This window comes from Melozone crissalis, unplaced genomic scaffold (assembly GCF_028551555.1).
Source record: "Melozone crissalis strain CALT ecotype California unplaced genomic scaffold, PUWL_Pcris_2 ptg000029l_1, whole genome shotgun sequence".
NCBI lineage: Eukaryota > Metazoa > Chordata > Aves > Passeriformes > Passerellidae > Melozone > Melozone crissalis.
Genome location: NW_026535807.1, coordinates 6,659,728 through 6,685,375, shown reverse-complemented (window position 1 = coordinate 6,685,375; position 25,648 = coordinate 6,659,728). Strand labels below are relative to the sequence as shown.

The 25,648-nt window shown below is 46.6% G+C and overlaps 1 protein-coding gene across 2 annotated transcripts in view; it reads right to left on the bottom strand.

Annotated features, from left to right (window-relative positions):
- PRICKLE2 (prickle planar cell polarity protein 2) overlaps positions 1 to 25,648 on the bottom strand; it is a 103,508-nt gene that overhangs the window by 45,632 nt on the left and 32,228 nt on the right. Inside the window, exon 1 of one of the 2 annotated variants that reach the window (XM_054280893.1) lies at positions 12,144 to 12,249. The exons of the other annotated variant lie outside the window; for it this stretch is intronic. The gene's annotated coding sequence lies outside the window, so the exon portion shown is untranslated. Of the gene's footprint in view, positions 1 to 12,143; positions 12,250 to 25,648 lie in introns of those variants that run through there. 2 annotated transcript variants of the gene reach the window in all.

Below are 25,648 nucleotides of genomic sequence, written 5' to 3'. Positions count from 1 at the left end.
TAGCTGTGAGAAGAGCTTTGTGTCCCCAAACAGCGTCTCTGATTGTCATCGCTCCTGACAGACCTCTTGTTCCAATACTTGCAAATCTAAATATCAACAAAATCCAACGAACAGCCTCTTCTGAGACAGGAAATCAGATCAGAAGCTGTGTAACGTTTGGACACACAACTGTCTCAGGGAAATGGAAATGAGCCTTCCTGCTTTGAAAGCTGCCGGTTTGCTGGCAATTGCTCCATATTACCGTTACCCACCGTGAGGCTTGTGAAAAGGTCATGTGCTGGAATAACTCCAGAAGGCACACAAGATTTCTTGACGGATTCTGCACATTATGCAGGTGAAATGGGTGTTTCATTAGGCAGAAAGGAGAATACTGAGCTGGTGGGGCACATTATCAAAGGTTAGGTGAAGGACTTGCACCATTACAAGGATGGATGCTGACAACTGCCAGCAATGAAGAAAACGACCAGAAGTAAAAAGCTACTAAAATAAAGAAAGATCAAGAGCAGGAAGCCCCTGCTTCAATGCAGAGGTGTGAGACAGACAGCTCTGCGTGTAAATGTAGCACCATCTTTCTTCCCTTTGTTGCTAGCTTTAATGACAAAGAGCCAAGCCCAGTCAACTCTAAACTTTCTGCCATTTGCACAAACTCAGACCCATGGCTAATTTAACAAATCATTGCAGAGCCCATGTTTCATAAATGCTGTGTTTTATCACCTTGATGTATTGATTGTCTGTCAATCAATAGAGTTCCACGTGACAATGTTGACTCTCCTGATGACAATGGGCTGCACAGCAGAGCCACATGCAGCAGCAACAGCAGATTGGTGTCCCCAAGGTCACTGGGCTACTAACCTGATGAATGTCAGATCAAGTGGCCTTTCTGAATTATTTAGTGAACATCCTCTGCTGCAGCACACCAGGGCACTGCACAGCACTGCTACCTTGGGATGTCACAAGAGGCTTCAGACTCTGCCACCCCAAAATGCTGCCCACAGGGACACAGACTGTCCCTTCTATGTCACACCCCACCAGCCTGTCCTGGAGCAGGGGGTTTGCAGGTCCCCACCACCACCACCGAGCCCATCCTCAGCCACAGGCACAGTAATAGATTACTTTCCCATCGCTCTTTCTGACCACAGAAATGCAGAATTGGACACTACAGTGGTTTTTTCCCGCACTGTTCCCACACTCAGCCTGTAATTTGCAGAGCAATCCCCACTGGCAGAGCCAGTGCTCCCAGCCCAGTGCCAGCACAGCATGACCCCAGTGTGGTCCCTGGGCACAAGGCAGTGACAAACAGCTGAACAACAGGCTGGAGAAGGCACAGCTTTGCAAACACTGGATGGGAAAAGCAAGATGACTGCCAAAGCTGTTTGTGACAGGGAAGGGAAATGACCCTATGTGGCAGGGTACAGCCCCACTCTGCCCAGCCAAACACCTGGCTCTTCAGGAGACACACAAGCATGTGCCCAAGGTATGGGCTCCTTGGAGAATCTGAGTCATGAAATACAGGTCAGGACTTCAAATGCAAATGAGCTTTGTTTTTTCTTTATTCTTTTTGAGCAAGGCAGCAAACGCTTCCTCCTCACAGATGGAGAAGCAGGGATGCCTTATCTCAAATAAAAATGGGACAGACAGAGAGGCAGAGAGACCAGCATCAGACACAGATCATTAATCCCCAAACTTGGCCTCCTCCACTTCTCCTCAGGGTTGCCATTTGTACCTTCCTGTGGCTGCTGCCTGAGACCAACCACAACAGAGCCAGTCCTCCGGCTGTCACCACTGCTGCCTTCCACTCATTTTTGGCAGAGCCATGGGTAAGGATCTGTGCTGTCAGTCTGCAAGGAGGAATTTAGTTTTTAAAACACCATGGAGCTCAGCAGTAGCTGACGCAGAAGGGGAGGTACAGCCCCTTCTGTACACACTGCAGCTGATTCTGGAGACAATTTTCTGTGTTTCCTACCCACTCACCCAGAGAGACAGGCCTGGCCCTGCCTGGTACCCTCTGGGGCACAGCCAGAGCTGGACAGTGAGGTGTGGCCATGAGCTCACGCTGTGCTGCCCATGTCCTCTGGCAGCACTGAACCACACAAATGCAGGGATGACCAGCACAGTGCTGTTGTTGCCCTGAATTTGAGCATTGCACTGAGCATCACTGCCTGGTACCCCAATCCCCCCCTTGGCAGGGCACCCCAAAAGGATCCTCACCCCCTGACTGTCCCTACCCCAGCACTGCACACCCCGGTGTGACACACAGAGCACACCAACAACAGGGTTTCATCAATCACTATCTCTTCCTCTCTCTTTTTTTTTTTAATCACCTTAATGTAAGAAGCTTTAGAGAGCTTAACACAATAAGGCTTTCATAGCCTCCAGCTTCCACTCGGCACTAATATGTTTTTTACTTTTATATGTTGAAATCAAATTTGCAACTGAATGTGAACAATCTGGATGCACCCATGGTTTTCTCCCCTTTGCTAGCCTGATAGGCTTCTCATCTCAAGACTTTAATTGTGTCCTTTAATGATGTCTACAAAAGCCTCATTAAAGCAGTCTATCGTAATTTAAGCTAAATAAACTCAACACAGCTATTTTTGTAATCATATCTTTTTCTTGGGGCCTTTCCACAAACAATAAAGTGTTCACTGAAAATACATTACAAAAGAAATGCATAAATCTTCAGCTTATCTGGTGGTATGTTGTCCAAAGATCTAAACCTTTGATCAGCAACAAATTAATTTTCCATTTACACAAAACAGAAGATGTATTTTCAGGATAACCAACTCACCCTGCAAGCCTGCACTGACATGTGCCTTGGCAGCAGCTCAGGACTCCCTCGCTGCCGCCCTTCTCACTGCCTGACACTGTCAGGGTCGCTGTCACATCAGATGATTTTTATTTTATTTTTTGGCTTCAAACCTGTCTAACAGGGTGTTTCGGGTCAGTGGTTACGTACTGAGGATTTCTTGCCTTAAGTCACTGAGCTCCCCTCTGCACTAGTCATGCACAGCCTGGCCCCACCACCAAAGCTGTGCATTCCCCAGGACCAGGGGAATTGAATTGACCATCTCCGCGCTCAGAGGCCAGCCTTGAGCCAGCCCAAGTGACACAAGCCTGGTTTTTACCTCCTTAAACCACATTGTGCACATCTCCCCTGGCTGCCAGCAGGATTTCAGTGCTTCCCTCACTTTGGCTGGCACCACATGAGCCCCTGCTCCCAGTCAGGTCCTGCAGGGCTGCACAAACCTCTGTCCTGACACCAGCACAGGTCTGAGATGGTCATGCTTTACTCCCACCCAGGAGACACAGAGCCAACTAAGAGAAAAGACCTCTTTGCTGCTTGCACCCAAACTGTGTTAAATGCACAGGGAGGTGGCAAATTCAGCACATTTTTGGATCCAGCCAGTTCTCTCATATGATGTCAGAGAGGGAATCATGCATGCTGGGTCATGGACAAGAAGGGGCTTGCAATGTCTTCAAGTCTTGAATTTCCCAGTGTATCTGCAAGCACAGGGAGATCAGACATGGTCAGGAATGCACCTGGCTCCTCACCTCCCAACAGAGCAGTGGGAAGAAAGGTGCCCAAATGGGTTTTTATTTCACGCCTGAGAACAAGAAGTGGCCCTGGATGATACAAAACCAGCTAGTGCCAGCAGATGGACTAGCATGGGCTGTTTCAGCACACCCCAAATTCCACAAGACACCTACAATCAAGCCAACCTTGATTTTAAAATAACCCTCCAAAACACAGAAAACTATAAAATTCTGAAAAGTGGCATCTGTATTTAAGCTTGGGTGGTTTCTCAGCCCCAGCCCTCGTAGGATCATGGCCCAGTGCCCTTCCTGGAATGCACAGAGGGTCATCCTGTCTTAGGCAATGGCAAGGTTCCCAGCCTGGCTGTCCCACTGGCTGAAGCTGGATAGAGCTCCAGTATCCTCCAGACAGCCTGGCAAGTGCACACACATGACAGGAGATGTTTGCTATTCTTCCCTTTGTTTTAATTAGTAATAACAACTTGTTATCGTGGCTTGACATTTGTTCATACTTAGGAATAAATTGCTTCCTTGAATGATATGCTGAGATTACAACAGGCTTTCTGTGTTTCTGTTGGTTTTAGTAGCTCATAACAAACCATGAAATTCATTACTCTTGCCACAAGCACCCACGAGATGTGCCAACCAGGGTGTGATTTATACACAGCTCAACTCATGGAAATTAAAAGGTTTTAATGTTGCCTGCAAGAAGTCCACGGTTTGAAATTTTATACAGCTGAATTACAGAAAAAGAGAATCCCAGATGCAAGCCACTGCATTGTTTTATCTGCCTCAGGACTCAACATTAAAGTCAGAGTAAAAATAATTCACTAAATATTAATTAAGTGTGTAATTTGGACAGCCTTTTTAGTGATAAGCCTTCTGGCCTGCAAGTTACTTCATTCTCATCTGTTTTTAACTGCTTTGAAGCTATTAAAAGGATGGTATTTAACAGCAAAACTTCCCTGCTACAATATAATTCGTCAAAGCATTCTCACTGAAAGGAATCACTAGAGAACACTGTGCCTCACCACCCTTAATGGGAATGGGCTGTCAGTCATACTCCAGTCCCATCTCTCCATGCCGTGTCAAGCCTTGTACATCAAACCCAATACACAAATCGCCAGCTCCATCAAGATCATTAGAGCTGCTCAGCCCGTCAGGGAAAGGTCAGCGCGTCACTGCCTGCTCCAAACACAGCATCAATCACAGCCCTCATCAAAGGCAGCCTCAGCAGCAGCTGGAAACCTGCATCCCTTCCTCCTGCAGCAGCCTGTCATCCCCTGAACCTTCTTCTCTTCTTGTACAACACGGCCAGGCTTTTATCTTATCATCATCTGTAGAGAAATGCAACTCTATAGTCTGCTCTGGGAACAGGGGGATCAGCACCTGCAGGGAGGGACTGAGGCTGTATCAGGACAGGGCTGGCCAGAAACGTGATCTCTGATTCCTACCCTGGCTCCCTCCTCCACAGAGTCCCACAGTGTCCCCTGGATGGGCTCAGTGCAGGCAGCGCCACAAGAGCATCCCTTCTCACTGTGCCAGACCAGGCCCACACACCTGGGAACAGTCCTAGGAAGGCTCAAAGCCACCCTGTAAGATGCTGTTGTTTCCATCACAGCCACACTGAGACATGGCTTGCACAGAGACCACATTACCCTGCCAGGCTGCTGCTGGCCTTCCAGCAGCCTGAGCCTCAGCTGTGGGGCTTATGTGAGCCCATGGGGGCATCCTGCCCACAGCTCAAGCACCAGGAGGGGTGGAGAAACCCAATTGCTGGCAATTAACAGGGGACACCAGCATTATTGAATGCTATGGCTCCCACCAGCCACTGCTCATTAAACATGATCAAACTGCAGGCCATTTCTTCCTCTTTTTTTTTTCCTACCAAGCTCTGTCAAATATGCAGCATTATCTTCAGAGGGCAAAGCAAAGATGTTTGCTAAACAAGAGCAGACTAAGTACATCAGCCTTTTAGAAGCAGCTATTGCTGCTGGAGACTGAGTGAGTCCCATTGTTTTGTGGCCCATGCAGCTTCTTTGGAAGCTGAGCTTCTTTGGGCTGTTCTGCAAAGCCAGCACTTTGTGACAAGGCATAACCCCTCCCCAGGGAAATAAAAAACAGGTGGGCATCCAAGGAGTGGGGCTTCCTTTCTGCTGAGTGTTTAACTTACAGTGTCTCCTTGCAACGAAACAACAGCAGTTTGGGGTCAGCTCAGCAGCTGACTCAAGGCAGGGTTAGCCAGGCTCCTGCAGCAGAGGGTTGAGGCCATTTCTGGAAAATCCTGGATGGGTTAAAGCTGGGAACCTTCCTGTAGCATGCCCTGACTGGAGGGGACTGCTCTGACCAGCAGTTAGCTGGTTGCACTGGTACAGGGCAAAAAGAAAAATAAGTAGGAAGAAAGTTCTCTTCCCTCCATCCCAACCAAGCTGGCATGCTCCAGACCAGGGTAGCTCACCCGGCTGTGACTTTCAGAAATGTGGAACTGCAGAGTAAGGGCAACACCTCCCCTTTCCATGGCCTTAATTCAAGGCACAGCTCAACCCTCAAACCCCTTCTCTGTACAAACTGAGACCATTCCCTTGTGTCAGTACGGAGGAGCAGAGGGGGAGCACCATCAGGCTCTCTGGGGCAATGAGCACTTCAAACCTATCTCAAAGGGATGAGCAACCATGGATGGCCAACCTGACAGATGGGGGAGGAGAAGGGGAGCTCAGATAGCAGTGAGACGATTCTAATTAGTGTAATAAGCAGCAATTGCAGCCCAACAGCTGCCCTGCCCTCCCTGAGCTCTGCTGCACGCACCAGCACCAACCATGGCCAAGGATTTTGACACTTGCTGCACTCTGAACGTCTCTGCTGTGAAAAGAGTTCTGACTTTGATAGTTTGCATTCCACACAAGACACAGAGCAGAGCAAGTCTGTGCTTTTCCAGCCTCTCCACCTCCACCTGAGTGAGCAGCACCGTGTGCTGACAGAAGGGACATGAAATTGGGTTTAGTTTTGATGTCAACTATGATTTTGCCTCTGACTTTGACCAAAACATTGTTTCCTCTATGTTGAAGCAAACCTGCCATACTCAACTTTCTGAAGTGCCTGAAGCCCCAGAGATAAGCTGTTCTACACAAAATGGCAAAACATGACAAATACAATTTTCAGTGGATATATACAACCATCCACTGATGGGTATTTGTCTGATGTCCTTCCCTGACACATCTTTAAGCTAAATTCTCTTGAAGCACAACAAAGTTGGCAGTGAGCATATAGCACAGAAAAAAACTTCCACCAGTTTTAGGGGCTGGATCAACATCCACAGTCAGCACAAGGGTTGCAAATCTGCTGATGTGAGGACCTAAATTGCAAAAATATGCTGTGGTTTAGACCCAGACTAATTCTGAGTAATTTCTGTTGCTCAAGCTCCAGGAGGGAACGCTCTTCTCACTTCCTCTCTGCTATCCCTTGGTCTAATGGAGGTGGTCAGGGGAAGCAGTCAGATCCTCAGGGTATCTGCATATTTTGGCAGTAGTTAAGTTATGATTTTTAGTGGGTGTTAAGACACTCAGAAAGTATCTGCTGTGAATATGTCTGGAGGTATGAGCTCTAAGCTCTTCAAGAAAGGGACTGTTTCCTGCAGTGCTTAAGAAAATGAGAGTATGAAGACAACAAATAAGGACAATCTCGGAGAGCAGAAAATATTTATGTTGAGTAAATTTAACCCCTCATGAAAGGAAAAAGCCAAGGCTGGGTGGGAGAGCTCAGGAGCAACTGCAACCAAGAGGTTTGCTGAATGTTCCCTGAATGACCAGTTAGGCAGTGTCAGAGGCAAATTAATCAAAGCCATCTACATGGGGTGCCACAAGGCATCCTGTGAAAAACAGAACAAAGCAGAGGCTGAGGCCCAGTGAGAGCTCTGTGTGCTGCACACCTGGCATACACCACACCACTGTCCTGACTGCCACCAGGATCTCCTTTCTCATACAAAAGACAGGGAAAAGCTATCAGGAAGCCAAGAGCACCACTACAGTCAGACCTTTCACTTGCTGCTCTGCTGAAAGGTTCCACTGGAAATCAATGGGAGTTTCAAGTACATAAATGGATCACAGAGACATCCACATTGAATCCATTTGCTAATTAGTGAAGATTAACATTTATTTTATCCAACGGGCATTCAGGTAAAGGAGGTAATTCTCTCTCTGTACGTCCCTTTTACACTTGTTAAAAGTAGGACAAAGCTGTCTCCAGATGACAGAAATCCTAAAAGGAACTTTCTTTCCACCAGGGGAGGTGCCTGTGGGCATAGCCTGATCTGGGCAGGTCACTTGCTGTGGCTGGACAGGGCCAGCATCATGGACCTTCAGCCCCTAATCCCCAATCTGGCAGACCTGTGCAACCACTGCAGCTTTTGACACGAGCCTGAGGCCAGTCTTGGGCTCATAGTACTGGTCCAGAACAAGGCATCCTAAAATCCAACACAAGACCCTGTGTCATCTCAAAGGGAAATTTAAACCCTCAGGCTGCTACTGCTTCATACTTCCATTAACACTGTGGGAAATCTCATACACTTTGCTGGGATCCTGTATCTCAGGATGCAATGGCCAGCAAGTGAAAGTATTTCAACCATTTAAATAGCTTCACTTAACAAATATAAGAAGCACTTTTGATTTATAGCACCAGAGTAATTTGATACCTTCTGTGCTGTTAATGAAGCAAGCATTAATAGCATTTTATCATCAGTTCTAATCTTCCTGGCATCATTTCATGCCCACAGAAATCTCACTCTGTAACTTGGTACCTACAGCTCGTGTTGGATGAGGCCCCTGGCCACAGCTGGTTTCCAGCACTCTGAGAACTCAATCTCTGCTAATCCCAGCCCTTTACATCAACTCAGACCAATCTAAAAAGCAGACACATGAAGTCACTTAGGCTTATCTCTCTAACTGCCTGCCTGCAATCCAGGGGTTCAGTATCAGCCACTTGCACTCTCATAAGACACGGCAGCCAGAAAAATCCGACCCAAAATATTCACCACAAGCATTTTGAGAAGGGTAAGTGAAACTACCAAAATCCTGCTCACTGCTGCAGCTCCAAATGCACTGCCAGCTACGAGGGACACATCTGGAAACAAAGGCAGCGTTCATCCTTCCCTCTGCTGCAGCCCTTCCAGGTCTGTGGCTGTGCAACACAGACTCCAATTCTCTCAGCAGCTTTCTTGAACTGCCCAGTGCCAACAGAGAGAAAATGTTAATGAATACTGTCCCATAAATACTTAATGCACATTTTCCTGAAAGTCCTGCTGTGATTAAATAGCCACCTCATTACTCAGTACCATCTTTCTTTCTTTTTTATCTTTGCATGAAATACCAAGAGTTGAAACTATAACCACACAATTGAGCTGCTGGAAACATCATTGCATAAACCAACATCAACAGGGCAAAATCCAAACACATTTCCAAGGAATGCAAAGAGAAATCGAACCCTGTTAAGAGCAAATATTTCCCCTCAGCTACCTCCTCCCAGGATCAGCAGAGGAAGAAAAGCAGACGGGACAAGCCTGCAATATATTTCCTTCTTGAGTCTAGCATATTTGGTTTTACTGTCTTTTTCCACTGCATTTGGAGGTCCTTATGACAGTGGGGGTCCACTGCAGGTATCCTGTGGATACATGGATCCCTGGGTACTACTCTGGGGCTGGCTCTGCTCTGACACCAACCCCTGAACAGCTGCAACAGGAACTCTGCTGTTCTCCCCCATCTGTGGCTTGGAGGGTGTCCATGATTTGTCCAAGGTTACACAAGCAACCCAGGACAGACATGTAAGGGAGCATGGATCACCCAGAGGCATTGCTACAGCAGTGACCATGCTGTCCAGAGCACAGCTGACCACAAGATCCACCACGCCTGCTTGCACAACATCATGACAATCATTTAGGAATCACAACATAGAAATATTAGGATATTGTTTTCTGGACCATTAGAATTCCTGTATTTGAGGCCTTCCCACCAACCCTCAGCTATTTCACAAACCAACCCAAAAGCTGCAATTCCCCTGGGATACCCAAGACCACAGAGTAACGCTGAGAGCCCAGAGCCAGCCCAGTTGGCAGCACTGGGGCTGGGGGTTTGTGTGTGCTGCCAAACGTGACACGTGGGATTTCCAGCACTGCCATCCAAGCAGGTCCCAGCTGGAGGAGTGCTGGTGCTGGAGACACGTCTGTGCTGCTCCCTGTGGTTTTGCTTTGCAGGGCAATGCTCTGCCTTTCACACAGGCCATGGGAAACGTTTCCTCTGACACAGGAAAGTTGTACAGCCCAAATTCATGCCAAATGGCTAAAAATGTAGAAGAATCAAAGGGCTAAAGCTTGTGTACGTCAGAACTTTTGGTAATTCCTCCCAAATACATAACTTTTTGGCACAGATGCTTCAATGTAACCAAAGGGCAAGCATTTAGTTCCATTTTAGCTGGGAGAGTCCCAGCTCTTGTCCCTCTGATTTAAATATGGAAGCAGGCTCATTACACAATATGTGTTTCAGTGAGTTCTGCACCAGGGAGAGTGCGAAGCTAAGGCTAACGAAGGGAATATCATTAAAGTAATAAACAGTGTACTGAAGCAGGAACAAATAGACTGAAGCATGGGCTGCTGCCACACGTATCACAAGGAGCCTCCAAAGAGCAAGAGACTCCATTTGAGTCTCTTTGAGATGCAGGAAAAGGCGCAGCAGAGGATGGCGTGTGGGGAATACTGGTGAGGAACTGGTGCCAGCTGGAGAGGCTGCTTTTGAAGTGCTGTGTGGAGACAGTGGGCAGCCAACACAGCGCCATGTGCTAATGCATGGGAAATGTAAAGACTACTGGTGATTAAAAGGTGCTTTATCCCCTTCAGAACTGGTCCTGAAACACAACCCCAGCCTCAGGCCAGCTAATACACACAAACAGGGCTTTCAAAGGACCACTTCAACTCATTTTATTTGTCTGCAGGACACAGATGCCAGGAATAAATGCACATCTACATCTCATTTCAAATTCATGCTGCCAGGAGAGTCAGCCCACAAGAAGCACCAGCATCTCCTGGAGTCAGAACCGCACATGCCGGCATATTTCCACTGCCACCCTTCAAAAGAGAAAAAAAAAAAGAACTTTTCCCCCTTCTCTGGGTGAGCAAATAGAGTAATTTAAGGTGTAAGTAGATGAAGTAGCTAATTAAGGAAATAACTGATAACTTAAATCAAGATCATTAGAGGAAGCAGCATGTTGCTGCCATTACTTAAATGGCAGCTGAGCTAAAACATGCTCACTCAACCTGAGACTTCAAAATCCACAGTCAGCCTGATCCACACAGGGAGAGCTTCCCATGTCACCCCTCCACAGGGGCCAAAGCCACTAAGGAAAACACTCAAACCTCCTGGTAATTTCCTACAGTCTGAACATTTAATCATCCCCAGTCACCACCATAAAAATCCCAAGTGAATGATTCACATGTTGAGAGAAATTTGCAATAAGCAGCAGCAGCAGGGTCTTCTGCCCTAAGAAGCAGCCTCTGCCTGTTTTTGGCAGTGGGGAGAACAAACCCTCTGCAGAAATAAATTCAAATACGTTGGGCTATATGAATTTTGCTCCTGGCATCTTGTGCTGACTGTACTCCTCAGCCAGCTGCTCCCAGGATGGACTGTGGGATTTCTCTACCCACCCCCAAGGGGTGTTTGCACACCAGTGCCACATCTCTCACTAATTATTCCACCAGTTGCACAGACAAAACATCTGCTGGAGGAGGGAAGGAATCCTCAAGTACACAAATAATTTGCACTGCCTAAACAAAGGCAAATAGAGGATGCTGTTAAACCCCCACCCCCCTGCCTAGCAAACAGACCCAGGAGCTCTGCCCACAGGCTGCGGCTTCCTCTGCCTTCTCCAGCAGGAATGAATCCTTGTTTCCAACCAAAACCGCAGTTTGTTACTAACACAGCCTCCTTCTGTTTAATTCCTAAATTATCCTAAAGCAACTGAATTCGGCAAGTTGATTAAGTACTTAAAACACTTTGTTTCCTTCAAAAGAAGCTTTTGTTTTGCCTGAAAGAAAATTGGAGTTTCTCTCCTGAATTCATATTAACAAAGGCATAAGAAATCCAACATCCCAAAGTTAAAAAACCCCTTTATCCTGCATTAAACACAGCTGCCAAAGACCCAAAATCCGCATTCTGTCATTCCACACATATCCTTGCAACAGCTGAGAAGACACACAGCAGGTCTGGAAACTCAGAGCTGAAGATAAGCTGCAGCCTCCCGCGGGGCTTTACTCTTCATGGGTTTTAAAGAGAGCGAAAACGCAGGAGCAGCTCAGGGACTGGCGACACAAGTCATGTCTGCATCAAGGAAAAGTTTTACTGTGTCCGGGTATTCAGCCAAATATCAGCAGAGGATAGAGCACAGCCCTGCTCCAGTGCCTGGCCCCCGACAGCCCCTGGGCTCTGCCTGCAAAGGGAACCGATGCTCGATGCTCACAAAGGCAGGCAGGACCAGAGCTGAAAGAGAAAACCATCTCCTAACGCAAACATTTGCAGAGCATTCAAGCCTCTCATACTTTCAGACGCTGTAAACGTGGCGCGATTACTTACCCCGGCTAAGCAGGCGTTCATTCACAGGCTGGAACAGCCCCATGGAAGGGGTGAGGACAGAGGCAAGGAGCGGCAGGACAGACCCTGGAGCATCCTCGGAGCCGGGGCTGCCTGTGCCCTGGCAGCAGCTGTGGTCATCTGGGGAGGGCAGAGCTGCCCCGGCTGCCGGAGCGACGCCCACCGCAGCTTGAGCTTATTGGTGAAAACCCTAAACCCCGATCCAATCCTGTCCCTTCACCCAAATGTAGCTTTCTGCAGAGGCAACATCCTTCCCAGTTTTGACTAGCGGTATGAAAGCAAAGTTACCTTGCCAATGTGTAAATCACACCAAGAGAAGCAATGAAAAACCACCCCCACGCTCGAATTTATTTCACCTCTTTCTGACAAAAAAAGTTTCTTATTTACTTACTAACAGCCATGTGAGAGTATTGAAGAAAGCTGGCAACGCTCAGCCTGTATCACCAGATCAAAAATCAGTATGGCAAATATCAGGATGCCAATAAAAGCACTGTTTGTAAGAAAGCCTACCAGTGCTCCTGTCACATCTGGGTCAGGACTGTAACACGTACAGAGAAGGTTTGCAGAAACCATCAGCACATGGGTCCTGAAGTTATAGTGAATTTCACAAAGGCAACTGAATCATAAAGGTAACTGAATCATAAAGTGCTGCTGGCAAACAGCCTTGCTGGCCAAAACATATGGTTTGCCTTTTATTTTTCAGCCTAGTACAGACATTGACTGCAGAGACACATCTTTCTCTGCTACACACACACCTAGATGCTTGACCCTGATTGACACTCTGGCTGCACTGGTTCTGTATTTCTGCTCTCAGAAAGCACAGGCCTACAGGCAGCGACCTGGAAACCTGCACTCATTTGCAAACAACCGACAGGCAGGGAGAAAAGCCTCTCGTGCAACTGCACATTGCTGCACTCACTTACAGATGTGCAGCCCTGGAGAAGCTCCAGAGCGTGGGCTGGCATCTGGGTGACCTCTGAATGTGCTCACACAGCTCCTCCAAGCGAGGGGGGAGCAGTGCTCTGCACTCCAGGTGTCCCGGCAGACAGGCAGCAAATCCAGATGTGGGCAAGCTGCCCCAGCCCTAGCACAGGCTGGGGATTCAATGAGGTCTATTCATGGAGGAGAGAGCAGGGCTTCCAGGAACACAGAGGAAGCATTTCAGAAGGGTATTCCCATTGCAAGCCCAATAAGCCTCTTTGCATTCTAACCCCACCACCATTGCAAGCTTTAAATATAGAAGTAATCAAAATGTACGTTAAAGGAAGAACTTAGAACTTGGCAGTGTTAATCTAAGAAACATTCCACTGGGGAGCGGGGCTGGGAGAGCACTGGCAGCCTCGGGGAGGGCTGAGCCTGGCTCTCCAGGAACAAAAGCAGCTCACAAACCAGGTTTGCCACGTGAGAGCCTAATTAGAGACCGAAGCCCACACAGCAAACAGACAGACTACAGAGGAAATTGGAGCCTAATTTACATGGAGAACGATTACTTACTGCAACCAATTAGTGTCAAGCTGACTGACAGACTACCCAAAATATATTCTCCCCACCCTCCCCTGCAAGTCTGAGTTTTCCCCACTGTGTCATTTAACCTGGGTTGTGTGGTAGGTGAGCAGTAACACCTCAGCACTAGACATGGGACAGCAAACAGGGACCTTCTGAGCTTCCCCACAACAAACACACAGTTAAAGCCACCCTTGTGCCACCTGGTGCCACCCTCAGCTGAGCCAGAGACAGCACCATCAGAGATCAGTGTAATGTACTTTTTCCCCAGTCTTAAATCCTTGAATGACATCCTGAAGATCCCAAAATTTATTCTTTTGGAAAGGTGCTCACCCTTTCCTGAGTATGTATTCTGCATGGGGGCTTTCACACCCTCATAGGCTCCCACACAGTAAAACTTTAGGTAAAGGCTGTGTCCACACAGAAAAACTGCTCCCTGGCTGGCACAGCATAGGGGTGCCCATGGTGCCATCAGTGCCTGTGCTGGGCAAGGACACCACCCTCATTCAGGGCATCTCTCTTCAGCTGCCCTGGAAGAGGAGTACCTCATCATGCTTCCCAAAGTACAAACCTGCTGCTAGTTCTGCATAAAACTGCCCCTCCTCCCTATCAATTAGTACCCAAACTGATAAGCAGACTTTAAAAACTCCTGAAGTGCACACATGGGACTGAGCAAATGCCATTTACCTTCCTTTTACTGTTACAAAAGAAACAACTCATTCTAGCATCATTTTTCCCTTCCCAGCACCATAGTCATTATTAACAGGACTAATTGCTGTCCTCTCTTCCACACCCTGGCACATGCATTTGGAATGCACAATGACAACAGCATTTCAATGCAACTTGCTGTGTTATTCTTCACAAATTCCTAAGTGTGGTCTGTCTGAGCAGCCTGTATGACTACTCATCAGAGAGCTCTTGAGTACTCACACTCAGGCACACAAGGACCACATTCTGGATATTTGAGACCAGATAATCAGCCCTTCCTTTGAGAAACATCAATATAAAGCATATTTAATGGCTTTATGAGTCTTCTGCATGGATGAGATAAACATTTTTAAATCTCTGCAGGCTGCATGGATATATGGCATTTTAAAAGCAGGTTATCCTAAAAAGAAAACTTGGAGGAAATGCTTGGTGGAGTTTATGTAGTAGCTGTTTGCTAATATTGCAGATAGTCAGGACCTCAGATAGGGTAAAACATCAGCAGGAATCCTTTGAATTTCAGTTCACATCAATGGTGCTAAATTAACTTACACAACAGAAGTCCCATCAAGAGAGGTAATGCAGGATCATCCCACCTGGGTGTCCTTTGGACGCAGACACCAGAAAGGTTGCAAATCCTGGAAGCTCTGGTCTCTCTCTTCGCTGAATTAATAGTCTTTGTTAGTTACCAAGTGGATGCAATGAAAATGCATGTGTGCTGATGCTCCTGAGAATTAGGCTGTTAATCTGGTGTTTGTGCTCCTGGAGTTTATCTCCTTCACACCTCCCTTCTCCCCAGGGAATGGCCTTGCTGCCACTTTATCTGCAGCTCTAAGGACAACACACGCTGCTTCATTTCTGAATTCCCCTCCAGTGCTACCCTGAACCAAGCTCTGCAGAGAGGGGGGCTCCAGCAGCTGTAATTCCCATTAATTCTCCTTATGATTAGCAGGTCAGCTCACTCCACCCTGATGACAGTGGGCTGGGGAAGTCTAACTCTATCAGAATTATCTATGCATAAAAGACAGTCATTACAGGAACAAACGCCTGGCTGAGACTTTTATCAGCTGTGTGCTCGCTGCTCGCTGTTGTGCCACTAATTTAGAGAGGCACAGGCTTTAGTGAGAGTGGGGAAGGCTTCAGCCTCACTGCTCTGCAGTGGCTCCAGGCACAGGAACCTCTCTTCTGTGGTTTTGATGTTGATTATAAAGCTGTGGAGGCAATCACTCCTGGAGAGGGGCAAGGGCAGGTGGGAGTGCAGGGAAATTACAGAAACGTTGTTCTGAGTGCATCCCATTAGGGCTGGTGGCAATTACACATGCTGATCAAGGAGGCGGGCTTCCCAGAACTGAAATTACCGGGCTCTGAAATTACCAGGAGGGAAGGAAAGGTGAGGGAAAGATGGAAAAAAAGGAAAATAAAACCAGAAGCAGCAAAATAACCCTCAACAACGGCCACAGACATCCCCTGGCTGCCTGGGAGCAGGGACAGGAGAGCCAGCTCCTCCCTGCAGGCAACCCCTGCTGGCAGTCACTCAGGGGAGACCCACAGAGATAAAAGGCAGTAAGGCCAGCTGAAAAATGCTTGTAAAAACACTAATGGTGTCTCAGGTCCTTCTGAGCCACCTCAAGCACTGCTAAATCACTTTTACTTGCTTTCTGGTGCATTTTGCTTAGGTTTATACCGATGCACTGCACATCCTGTGTGCAGGTCAAAACCTGTGTGGATCCACCGGACAACCCACAATGCAGGCATCACTGCATCACTATCATCATTTCTTCCTCTCATCTTTCCACTTTTTTCACTACTTGCACAGGAATAAATGAAGAAACCAACTTAACAACACCTTCCTTTCAATACACAGTATTGGGAGTTACTGCAGTAATAAAAACCAGAAGGAAAAGGCAAGAATTTTCATTGCAACCACTGTGCAGCCTTGCAGTCCTGACCCTGGAACTCCTGACAATGTGTCACCACACATTATTAAAAAATATTCATATTAATCCCAACTGTAAAGCTCTACTTTCAGCCAATTAAACTGCCTGAGCAGCTGAGCTCCCCTGGAGACCTTTGTACTCTCCTTTATATATTTTTTTTTTAAATGCTCTCTTAGGGAAAGGAATGGTTTCTGCAGAGATGAGCCACCCAGCTCCTTCCAGCTCTGCTGTGTGTGTATAAAATGTTCTTGGCTGCTTTCAAACACTGCACATTAATCTGTGCTATGGAGCCTGTCTCCTTCAGTGTTCCATCATTTCTCTTCGAGACTGGTGAGACAGAGCTGTTCCACTTGGCATCACATACCCTCCCTGCCCCTTCCCAGGGTTTTGGTTTTGTTTGGTTTTGTTTGTTAGCTTTGTTAGATTTGGGGGTTTTGGTTGTTTTTATTTTTGTATTGCCACAATAGCTCACAAACCATCACCCCTGGCACATCTGGACCTGAAGAATATATTGCTGTAGCAGTTCACAGATATATGAGACAGTCAGGGTGTTCTGGGAAGATTATGGTTTTAGCACTTCAAATTATGAAAAATACCACTGCTCCCTTCCTGCAGCTCAGGACACATAACTTCTTTTTCCCCCCACCAGTTCTCTGCCTATGTCTTAACCTGGAGGGACAGAAACTGCTTGCTGAGTTAAGGGCTGCTGCAAACAAACCCAGACAGATGTTTGAGTACTGATGACCAGGATTTGTTTGTGAGCAATGTGAGCCCCACTGCCCCACCTTGACAAGCCCTTGCACTAATAAAACAGACCATCTCCCACACACAGAGGGCTATCTGATACAGAGCCAAGTATTTTTACTAACCCCACTCCTGGGACATGGATTTTCATGCCTGCCTGGCCAAAATTTGCCCACATGAGGATGCCTGTTGCTCAGGCTATGCCAGCCAGGCACCTCACTGGCTGCTTGCATGTGTGACCAGTATCACAGCCAAAGTATCTTCCACGCTACCCATGTGCCACCAAACTGGCAAATCATGACATTTCTTCAAGTCTTTATTAAATACTAAAATGTTCTGTAGTGCAGTGAATAGGATTCTCCTCAGAGGAAGCTTCAGCTGCAGCCTTGTCTGCTGGGAAGTGTAACCTTGGCTGTGCCCCACTCAGAAGAGATGCACCCATTGCTGGCCCAAATGGTTCCATGCCATGAGTCATGAAGGACAATTCCCCTCTTCACCCTCCTCTCATCACCTTGGGTACTGCACTCCATGGAAACAGCCAGAGCCTGAGGAACGGAGAGGAGCTGAGCAGGGAAGGACCACAGACCCCCTTCATGCCCCGTGCCAACTGCTTTACCACACCTGGGTTCACCACAAAAGAGATGAGTGCCTTTTCCATAGCTGGGGCTTTCCAGGAGGGCAAAGGGATATGAAGGAGAAAAGCTGCCTAAGGATGCATAAACATCCTAAACCCAGCCAGTTGCTGGTGATCCAGCAGCCACAGGCATCTGGAGCACAACTCGTGTTTTGGAAGCTGCAGTGGGAACACCATGCACTTTCCCTTTTTTCCAAGCATCCCTAAATCCTTGGCTCCCGGCGTTTCTGCAGTGATTAAACACACAGTTCTCAACACTGAAACCCCATAAAAACAAAAATCCATACGGGGAGTGTCCCCATAAACCAGCCGATACCTGCCAGCAGCTGTAATCTCGGTGCCATCAGATCTGCACAATAAATGAGTTCATTTTACTGGGGTAGGGTTTTTCTACAAAATAGAAATCAAAATTGGCTTGTGAAGATGAACGATGCCTGTGAAACTTTTTTGCTGCACTTGATTAAATACACACAACAAACCCATTTTTTTCTACTTGAACGATAAACTCAATAGTCTAAAATTAAGCCTAGCAGGGTAAGATCCTGTATAGATTTCAACAGATACTATAATTTTTTTTTGAAAACCTGACTGTAATGTATACACATTGAAAAATCACTTGAGTACCTCTGGCAGCAAACATAAACACAGAGAAAGCTAAAAATCATGTTGTGTTTTTATCTTGATACATTCTGCACCACAAAGTACAGCCCTGGTTTGCCATTTCATGATAAACCAACCCTTTGCTTTTGATCACTTCAGTGCATAACCATGGATGTGAATGTACATTAGTGCCACGAAAAGAAAAGGTCCAATCACAGAAGCACACCAACCTGAACCACATGCTTCCCAACCAAAGGGTATTTGTAGATACCAGAACTACCATTTCTCTTCAAGACAACTGATCCTTTTAATGAAAATATAAGAATCCCTAGAGAAATTCTGCTTGATCATTATTAAACGCACAGACCTCATGCATTTTTTTTTCCAGGAAAATGACTGAAGCTTGGCTTTAGCATAATCCTGAAGATTATTTACATCTTCTATATTTTTTTCCACTGCTGCTGAATAATCAAGGCTCCTTAGAAAACCACTGCCAGAGAAACATTTTTTCCCTTCCCCTTCCTCTCTCTTTTACCTGTTTTTATACATTCTTTCTTGCACAGGAGCAGTGAGGAGGTGTTGGAGGTTAGGATTTCTCCTTTTTTTTTTTTTCTCTCAGGGAATTTTGTCCTATTTGTTGCCTAAGAGATGATAAGGACTGGTAACTTAAGAGACAAGAGATGAGGTTGGGAGGGGGAAGGAGGGAAGGGTGCAGCTGGCTACTCTCTTTGCTGGGGGGTTCTCAGGGAAAGGCAGAGACACCTCGAGATTTTGGCAAGCAGACATGTCAGAAATCCCTGGGGAGCAGTCAGGAAGGGGCAGCGTGCACACTCTCAGTCTCCCTCCTCAATCCCCAGCTTCCAGACATTTGATGAAGGGGAGCTCAGGTTGCCTTTCAAACATTTTTTTCTCAGCAGAAAAACCTAAGAGAGGAAAAAACTGTGGCTCCTCAGAAGGCAATGGAAGGAGCTGTCTCCCCTCTTTGGAGGAAAGGGCTCCAAAACACTGCAAGTTCCCTGAATATTGGGATGCTTTAGGGAAGGAATCTTACAGGGATGCTTCAAGACCAGCACTTTGCTTTCTGCCTCAGCATTCTTCATTATTTCCCACCACACAACCTCCCTTTTTTACCCCAGCCACTCAAAGGGCTGTGCACAGGGAATGAAAACAATTAAACACTCCTAAACACGCAGGGCTGCAACTGGCACGGTAATGAGGTCATTATGCACCTAAACATGCCTTCAAAAAATAAATTACATCCAGGTACAGAGATCTCCTGGCTGCACTGTGCCCAGGGAATTATCTTAATGCAAATCTCTAACAGCCTGGTTTGGTTTGGTTATTTCAAAGCAAACCTGGCCTCATCAGGACAAAAACTCGGGCTTGGCTGATGCACAGCATCACAAATTTTGGCTCCTCTCAGGTCAAGGGGTAGCCAAGAGAGCTGGAGCTCTGCAGGGCAGTGTCAGAGCCAGGGGTCACCTCTCAGCCCACCAGGGCACAGCCAGGCTGAGGGGGCTCTGCTCCACAACCAGGTGCCACCACAGGTCAGGACCAACATCTCCTCCTGCTTGTGTGACATGCTTCCTGTCACAGTGTGGGGACAGACACTGCCAAGGTCTTGCCCAGAAAGGATCCCATCTGGCGAGCAGACTTGGTTAGAATTACACAGCAGCCTGGGCTGCAGGAGGCTCGTTTGTAGTAATTAGAAGAATGATATGGGCACATGGGAGGACATCAAAGGACACTGGTAGCTTCAATGGCACAGGTCTCTTTTTTAGTGGTCAACAGGCAAAAACTCCCCTGTATCCTTGAGCTTCTCGTAACAAACCAAAATTATACAGAATTCTTTTTTTTGGTGGGGTAACCAGACAAGTCACTACAAAACCCACTCCAGGGGAAAATTAAAGGTCAACATTTTTATTTTAACATGTGCAATTCATGGAATCATTTAGGTTGGAAAAGACCTCTAAGATCATCGAGCCTACATATTAACCAGTACTGCCACATCCACCACTGAACCCTGCTCTGAAGTGCCACAAGAGACCTGTGCATGTGTATGCACAGACACACACATTCCCTGCTCCAGTGCACAGCCATATGGGCTGCTCTGCTTCCCCAGTCTCCCAAACTGAATACAAACAAGGCTTCATGTACATTGGAATCTGTAGGAAGCTTAACATTTACTTGGCTTTTATGTAAACACGTTCGTGAATTACACAAGTTTCAGCCAAGAGTCTCAGCACCCTGCTGTGCTGAGCCAGATAATTCATTACAATTAAAAGCAGAGAGGGAGGCAATCAGGCTCACCCCACACTGGGTGGGGATGGATTTGCTCTCCCAAATGGTTTCCAATTTGTCTTCTAGGAAACCCCACTGGCATTTGCTTGGGAATGCTGCTCCTGCACCCCAGGGCCAGGCTGTGTGAGCAGGGACATGGAGGTGTCCCAGCCACCAAGGGAGGATGATTTGGGCTGTGCCTGTGGGAGTGAGGCAGCACCTGCTGAAACTCACCTTGCAGGCAGGTGAGCACTGCCCTGGGTACACATGCAGAGCACCACACCCTGACAAAAGTACTTCAGTAATAACAATACCAATAATACCAATAATACCAATAATAATAATAATAATAATAGGCAAAAAGGCACATGGATGTTGTTGGGGATAAGGTTTAATGCTGAGTTAACTGTTTGACTCTTTGATCTTAGGGGTCTTTTCCAACCTTAAGGATTTTATAATAAAAGAACTCCCCTGCCATAAGCACGTGCATCACCCCAAGCTGCAAGGCAGCATCTATTCCCCAGATGTGCCTTTCTCATTCAGTATCCATAATATGCTAAGATATTAAAACTATCCTATGGAAAGTGCTCTGGCTTACAGTGCTGAAGACAAGTGCTGTTATCATTTGGTATTTCTTCTCTTGTTATTACAGTGAATCTTCACTACAGCTCTGAAAATAATCCAATTATTGCTTACCACTGGTAAGGTCACTGTTGCTTTGAACAGAGATTTGGGTAATACTCTGATTACTCTTAAGCAAATATTGCTGAGACTTGGGCAGAAATTTCAGAGAGATTGAAAATCCATTTAACTGGAAACCACAGATGGGAAAATATTCACACTCTAGTGGATATAAACAACAAAAAGAAGGTATAATTTCTCTGTATTATTAAAAAATATTGGTTTATCTGAAATTAACAGCACAGATATATTCAGCTGTTAAACAATATATGATTTCTCATATCATATAACCTTCAAAATATAGCAATCATTGAATATTTATTAAATGTTCCCATATGGGTTTCCAAAGGTATTGAACTACTTAAGTGTAATATATGGAAAACAGCAAAAGGTTTGTATCACTTGTGGGAATAAAAGAGCTCCTGAAGAAAAGCAGATATCAAAGATCAATCTGTAATAAGGAAAGGAAGTTAACATTCCTTACAGTGGTCTTGGAGATAATTTTTCTGCATGGAGCCAATGAGATAACAGCAAAATCATACAAAATACAGATGTGCCAAAAATGGTGTCTATTATAATTCATTTGGTGCAATTAATCATAGGTTCTTTACTGTCAGACCATCTCCAGGTAATGGCAAAAGAAAAGGGGGGGGAAATACCCAACTCTTTTTGTTATTTTTCCATAAGAAGGAATTAATCATATTGTCACTGGAAGATGCTTTTTCTGACATTGCTTTACTTGAACTGGCCAACTGATTAAAAACAAAACACAGCAAGGACTTGCTGTCCTTCTGCTGAAAGAGTGCAGAAATGCTGAGATTAACCCCTGAGTGTCCTGACAGCTAGGAATGACCCACCAGAAAACCCAAACAAGCGTCCCTGGACAGGGGGAAGGATGAAAAATTCCAACAGCTCTGGAATGGCCAGGGCTGCCTGACCCATGGATGGCTTCTCCTCCTCTCCTTCTTGAACCCACATTGTTTGCTGGAGAGTTTCCTCTCAACACCCCCACAACACACCTTCATCCCACAGCAGGGATCTGTGCTGGGGTCTGGGTTGAACTCCTGCTCAGCCCTGGTGGCTTTGGCACAGTGACACCCCTATAACCCTTTTAGAGCTGCATCTTTTTATTCTCTCCACACTCTCCCAGCCTCACGAGGTTTCCAGCGCCGCAGGCGGGTTACGCCAGGGAGGGATGTCACAGTGCTGTGCCCGGAGTGAGACAGCAGTGACACGGCCCTGGGGACACAGAGGGGTAGCAGGCACAGTGCTGCACTGTCTCTCTCCTAGGAAACCTGCCCCGCCTGCCTCATACGCGCCACAATCCCAAGGGGACAGCGAACAGTGGAAATCGCATCAGGAAAACCTATTTAAAGTGATACCCCACTGTCATGCAGCACAGGAAAAATGTGTGCCTCAGCTTTCCAGATGACTCTATTCCCTCCAGAGAGCTGCCTGTGAGCAAATTGCCTGCCCAGCACCAATGAATGATATGGCAGCACTATCACAAAGCCTAACCCTGCCTTTGTCCTGCCAGTCTTTGCCTCCTGCCTGCCCATCTTGGACCAAGAAGGGGACAAAGAAGAAAGGAGAGGAGAGGAGAGGAAGAGGGAGAGGGAGAGGGAGAGGACCACTGCAGGGCAGCCACTGCCTAGTAAAGACACCAGGGGAGCAGGATGCTCAGGGGATGAGAGAGATCCCAGACATGGCTAATTCCTCTCTGATGGCTAATGAGTACAGTGGGGCTCCCACTCATCTCCCAGCAAAAGCTTCTCCCCTCTCTCCCCAGAGCCAGGAGGCAGAGAGGGGCTGCACAGGCATCCAGGCATGTTTTCAGCGGAGGCAATGCTCTCATCCACATTAACATCTTTTCTATTTTGAACCTCAGTCCCGGTGCCTTTCTCCCGGGTGCTTCTTAATGCTTTCCTCATCAATGCCCACACCCACTCTGCAGCACAGACACCTGCAGGCTTTTAATTGCTCCTGGATTGCCTTGATTAGATGCTTTCGGGGACCTTTGACTTTTCTCTCAAGAGGTATCCAAGAGACAGGCACAAACTCACAGTTTATGCCCAAGCCAGAGTGCTGGGCTCTGTTTTCTCTTGTACACACACAGCAGCCAGGGCTTGGGTCTGCTTACACCATCCCTGGGCATCTACAGTGCTATGAAATCAGCATGCAAAGGGTATAAAATACTGTCTAGCAGCAACTACACTGGTACTGGGCTAATGGTACCTCATGGCTCATTTCTACAAAAACCTAAGTATGTTGCCAACTAATCCCCTCTTTCCTACATAGTAACTATATCTGGTTTTTATTTTGCAGCTCTTTCTCTGAAAACTTGCTTCTTCAGAGAAAATGCAGCAGCCTGAAAAACTGAGAACTGACTATTTAAGAAATAAATTGTGTTGGTGCCTTAGGAAGAGCATGGGCTATTTTTAGCACATTAGACCATTATGTTAAATATTAGCAAACAGAGGAAGAAAAAGCCACATGATTTTGTGCTTCTTGTTAATGGAACTAATCCCCAGCACACAGGAAAGCCCATGGGACAGGATTTTAAAAACCATTCTGTGAGCTGCAGAATTACCTCCAGGTTAAAAGTGCATTAAGACAATTATAATCAAAAACATCTCTGTCAAGGGTGGATCTCAAATCCCCGTTGAGGGACGGGTTTAACTTCTCAGCAAGTGAACACAAGCAAACCACACCATTGTTTCGCTGCTAGTGGCTGGAGTAAGTTATCCTGGTCACCTTGCTGGGGCTGGCACTGGCACAGGGACCCAGGATCTGCTGCTGCAGGATGCAGGCACTGTGGGGGAGCCCAGCATGCCAAAATGCCCAGCATCCTCACAGCATCCCCCTTCCAAAAAATATTCTGGGTGAGACAGGCTGAGACCTAAGAAATGATGGACAGCTCTGAGATAAATGAACAGATGCAGCATCCAAGGAGAGGGAGGGCAAACTGCAGAGCCAGGTACCAGGCACTGCCTGTGACTATGCTGGCACAGTCCAGCCTCATTGCTGCCAGGGTTTCTAAGAATGAAATAAAAAAATAATAACTATACAACCCCCTAAACTCAGCTGGCAGACCACTTTTACAGACATTTGCATAGACACTGGAGGAATACCCAAATTATACTTGTGTTTAATATTGTTAAGTTTACAAACAGCACCTGATAATGCTGACTGGGTAAAGCACTTCCCAAATAAACTTTACAGCGAGGAGGAGCAAGAGAGGACACACTCCAATCTGTTTTTAACCAGGGCTAAATGTGAGGAGCCTGGGGAGGCTGCAAGCAGGAAAACAAAACAGTGAGGGTGGATTTAATGCAGAAATCCGAGCTGGCTCATTAGTGTGGAAGCAGCTGACAAAGAGCTCAGGACCCAAACACCTACCTGGCAACTGAGCCCAGCTATTTAACCCAGAGTGAAAGAGCCTTCACTGGTGGTGCTGTGCCACCACGCAGACCAAGGCAGCTGAAACAGGCAGCAAACACCACGTGTGGTGGGATTTCATAGCTCCAGTCCAATAACCAGTTGCACAGAGCAAATGCACATTGAAATAATGTCACTCGCAATATCTAGGCTCTCATCAGGGACGATGTCATGAATCACTGCTGAAGCCAAATTTAAAAGGATATTGATGCCCAGGCATCCCATTTGGTGCTCAGATAACATATGGCACATGTGAATTTTATAGCTTTTGTATTAATCTGCCCAGAATGCCATCACTTTGTGGATTTCATGAAATATTAAAATGAATGAGGATAATTTATTTTACAACTCTCGGCAAAGGCCCTGGGAATGATGAGAACCTCCCCATTAAATTCACTCAGGTTTGTGACTTGCAGCCCTAATATCTGGCATCTGTTTGCCAAGTGAGAGAAAGGCACGATGTTTTTCAGGCTGGTTATTTGATGGATTGGCCTGAATTTATTTATTAAGGTTTCTACAATCAATTATCACTGCAGGAAACAGAGAGGGAGGGATGATAGACTAAGCATGTTTATCAAACCACGTGAAATCTACAGAGACATTCAACACAATTCTCTAGCCACTGCAGGAAAGTGTCAAGCACGTTTATTGATAGCCCAACTATGCACTGCACAGTGGGCTTTCAAAAACCCAACAGAAGGCTATGATGTATAAGGACAATATAGGAAAAGGCTGGATTTTCATGTCTTGTGATGAATACAACAGTGCTAGAGTCATTTCTAAAAGGACTCTGTCCACCTGTGTGCAAAACAGTATTTGAGATATCAGCAGGTGGCAAAATGCACGTGTGCCAAAGCACAAACCAGGCAGTGACAGCATTGGAAAGCAGCTGGAGCCAAGATACTCCCTGCTACAACGATTACTGTGGAAAAGAGTGGTTTCTGCAATGTGTGTCTGGGAGATTC